This window comes from Microtus oregoni, unplaced genomic scaffold (genome assembly GCF_018167655.1).
Source record: "Microtus oregoni isolate MIOR12 unplaced genomic scaffold, Mior012 000027F_ref0000203, whole genome shotgun sequence".
Lineage (NCBI taxonomy): Eukaryota > Metazoa > Chordata > Mammalia > Rodentia > Cricetidae > Microtus > Microtus oregoni.
Genome location: NW_024543086.1, coordinates 22,447,590 through 22,451,810, shown reverse-complemented (window position 1 = coordinate 22,451,810; position 4,221 = coordinate 22,447,590).

Sequence of the window (4,221 nt, the reverse complement as noted above, 5' to 3'; positions counted from 1 at the left end):
CCTGCCAGGGGATGGCTTGACGTGGCAAGGCTTCTGGGCGTCCTTGGGGACAAGTGATATCCTTTAATTATCTGAACTGCTATAGGAACAGGTCCCGAGAGGCTCAGGGTGGCAAGTCACAGCGGTCAGCAAGGAATGGCCTATGTCCTTGTCAGGGCTCAGATCAGAGTTTCTGGTTGCTAGGACACCAGAGAACATGGTCAAGTGGACGTGCTTCCGAGAGGCCAGCGTGGGATGGGCGCTCGTAGGTGAGCCTCACCCATAGGTGTTCGATTAATATTTGATGAGCACTTCAGGAGTGAAGGGCAGCCTTTCACTCAAGTCCTCTGGTTATGTAAGGCCTGTGGCGCGCAGGGAGGTGATGGCGAGGCAGCTCGCGCCTCGGAAGCTTCTGGAATCAGTACAGAATTCGGTTTTCATGGAGTCATAAAGACCCAGGTTTTAAAAAAGAGGATGAGAAAAGAGCTGAAGAATTGAGCTGGTTTCTGAGCGTTACCAGAGACACCTCCTCCCCACCATACCAACACCACTCAGGCACTTATTCCTGGAGACAGAGAAAGCAAGGAGGTGAGATCTTGCTATGTTCTAGTGCTGCATGTTCCAGAAACCCAGGTGATAATGCCTTTTGAGTGTCGGGAGTCTAGGTGTGTATAACAGGCCCCATTGCCAGGTGTGGTGTGCATGCCTTTAGTTCTAGCACTCAGGAAGCAAAGACAGCAAGTTTTAGGGCAGCCAGGGCTACACAGACACAGAGAAACACTATCTTGGGCAAAAAAAATGAAAAGATGTTGGGCTCCATCCGTCCTTCTGGAGGTGGATTAGTTGGGGTTCTCTGGAGAGAACAGGGTGCCATGGTAGAGACACATGATAGGGCTTATGTGGTTATGGAGACTGAAGTCCCATGACAAACTGCAACCTGGAGACCCTCGAACGCTGGCAGTGTAACTTAGGCCCAAAGACTTCATAAACAAGGAAGCCCAAGGTCAAAGGTCAAAGGCTTGCTGAGACCTTGTACGTGGAAAGGCCGGCAGGAGGAAGGCAGCCCAACTCCTGGACACAGATGGACATAGCTGCCCTTTCTTTGTACTTGTTTTTATTTCTTATGTGTGTCTGAGTTGGCTTACCTTCTCCCTACTGATCTTGGAGATCGGATTGGCCAGCAAAGCCCTCAGAATCTGCCCGTCTCTGCCCCTGGGGCTGCAGTTAGACATACGCCACCATGCCTTGTTTTCTGTACCAGGCATTAGGGATCCAGACTCAGATCACATTCTTGCGCAGCAAGCTCTTTGTCCACTGAGCTGTTTCCCAAGCCTCCCCACCACACACCTCTAACAGATGCCTCTAAGGTGCCCACTACGCATGGGATGTAAAAATTCAGGTGCTAGCTAGGCGGTGGTGGTGCACGCCTTTAATCCCAGCACTCGGGAGGCAGAGGCAGGTGGATTTCTGTGAGTTCTAGTCCAGGACAGACAGAGAAACCCTGCCTCTAAAAAACAAAACAAAACATAACAAAAAAATTTTCAAGTGTCCCCATAACATTTGGCCCTCGACTTCTCACTCAGGGGTAAAGGATTCTTTTTGGCTAGTTATGCTCTGACTTCCCTGTCTCATCTTTGGGGTTCTCTTCTTAAACAATCTACCTCATCTTTTTTGTGGGAGACTGGAGGAACATTAAGCCCTAGTCTCCACAAAGCCTGCTTCCCATATGCCTTCTGGTTCTGTTTGCACGCTCGTGAATCTGCATGTCCTCACATGACCATGAGCACATGTGACTAGAGACCCTTGTCAATCATACGCAGTCAGTATCAGCAGCATTCGAATTTTGGCCTTCTTGCGTTATGGAGGGTGGGGGACAAAAAGAGACAGTACATCTAAATTTGTCCAGTTCCGGGTGGTTCCAAGTGGTCCTGGCGGAGAGGATTGAGTTTGTTAAGTTAGGGATATGTTTCTGTGGCCTACGCCTTGTGTTACAATGGAAATTTAAGGGAGTATTCTCCAACTGAGCAAGGGAGGACAATGGGCATTGCAACTAGTTTGTAACACAGCATGATAGGTATTCCTGGGGCCATACAAAGAATTAGGAGGTGTTCAAACACCTTGTGGTCATTCAGAGTCAGGCAAGGAACACAGTCATCATGGCCCTTTGGTTTTTGGAATTTTTAGCATCAGAACCTTTTCTTTTCTTTTCTTTTTTTGGTTTTCTGAGACAAGGTTTCTCTATATAACAAATCATGGCTGTCCTGGAACTCGCTCTGTAGACCAGACTGGCCTCAAACTCATAGAGATCTGCCTGCCTCTGCTTCCCGAGTGCTGGGATTAAAGGTGTGCGCCACCACCCACTGGCCATCTTAATCATTTCTGTGTCTGGTGATACCTTAATTTTAACAGTCTTGGTGTGCTGCATCCTTACACAGCTCCAGGGATGGACTTGAAATAGGAACAGCCAGGGAATGGAAAAAAGACAAACAGACAAAACAGACAAACAGAAACGCAGGGATCAGACGGTCTGGGTTTTTGGATGGAAAGCCTACAGCACTCTGGAAGCTCAGGGTGTTTATTATAGGGCAGAATAGAGAGGTGGGGTTACTGTACACAGCCAGACAAGGAGGCACGGCAATCACATATAGATAAACACCAGGTGGGGTTCATGCTGTGCAGCTGAATCCATGAAGCAGGTTTGCTAATCTTCAGAGAAGTGGTCTCAGCAGCGGAGCATCTACAGGCCAGAAACTCCCTCCAGGACCTCTGGAAGAGCATCCAGTGATCTTAACTTCTGAGCTATCTCTTCAGCCCCAAGTTGGTTTGTTTTGATTGGGCATGTTAATTAGGGCAGCTAAAAGGGGGCTTTTGATTGCTGGATTTCAGTACTTTGATGAACCTTGTTAGCTTCAGAAGGAGAAGTAGTTCTAAGGGAATAGACCTTGGTGGCTAGCTTTAGGAATATAATCTAAAGGTTAGCATGTAAGAGGGAATGGGGAAGGGGCAAGTGTTAAAAATGCTGCAAGATCCCCAGCAGCAGTATGCAGCAGGCCCACATAGCAGCTAGTTCCAGGCAGAGACAGCTGCAAGTTCCCGAGTGGTGGCTGGTCCCAGGCAGGCTGGTCCCAGCGAGCCTGGGGGTATGAGCAGGCAGAGGGTAGAAGGCACATGGACAGACACATCGTAAGAATAGAATTGGATATTTATTACTTAGAGGGAGAGAGAGTGGGGGAAGAAGGAAAAGAGAAAGGAGAGAGACAGAGAAGGGAGCCGAAGAGAGGGAGCATGCACTAAAAGGGACAGTGAGAATCAAGATGGCAAGAGGAGGGCAGGGCCCCCGCTGGGAGTGGGCGTGGCTTGTCTCTTAAAGAGACAAAAACCATAACAGCCAGGCCTGCCAGAACCATGTTTGCCAGGCTCAGTCATACTAAGTCCCTTCAGGATGGTCTTCATGCTTATTCCAGGAGTAGTTCAATGCTTAACACCAGACTGCAAGGCTAAGAAGGAGGGTCATAACAGCCACTATGCCCATCAGAAACAAAGGGATTGTCTGAGCAGGTTAAGGGATGGGAGCCTTGAAGTCTGACAAAGCTTGCCAAGGATCCTTTCCACAGTATGATCAGGAGAATCTGATCACGAGCCTTTGCTTTCCCAGGATGTGCCCACATGATGACATAACTGGCCATGCCTATAATATCAAGGCTCTACCCACCTAGGAGATGGGTCCCCATTAATTCCCAATTATCCTGTCGAAACTGCAGGGCTGTAGCACATGGAAGAGTTAAAGGGAGCTGATTGGGACTCCAGATGGTTAGAGCAGTGCACCCCCAGAGGTGGAAGGACTCATTGGTATAAACAGGTGTGGAAGGATGTGACCAAGTCACTGAGTGGAAAAACATCCACCCAGGAGGCTTCTCCCTTGACCATATGACATTCAAGGCCACAGTTACCAGACACACAGCATTTCCCCTCCCTCTGACTGTTAATAGTGTGTGCCTTCACACCCTGAGGTAGGCGCTGTAGCAACTGAGGTGGCGTTCCCTTGCCAACCTCCCACCCCCACCCCCAGCAGCTGCTTGGCAAGATGGCACTGGCTGCACCCTGCCAGGCTCTGGTGGGTCACGCTGTAGCTTGAAGCCCACGCAGCTGCCTGAGCCTGCCCACTCTGCACGCATCCACCCCTGCGTGCTGGTGTTCTTTTGCCAAATGTGGAATGAAAGCAGTTAAAATGAAAATGACAAT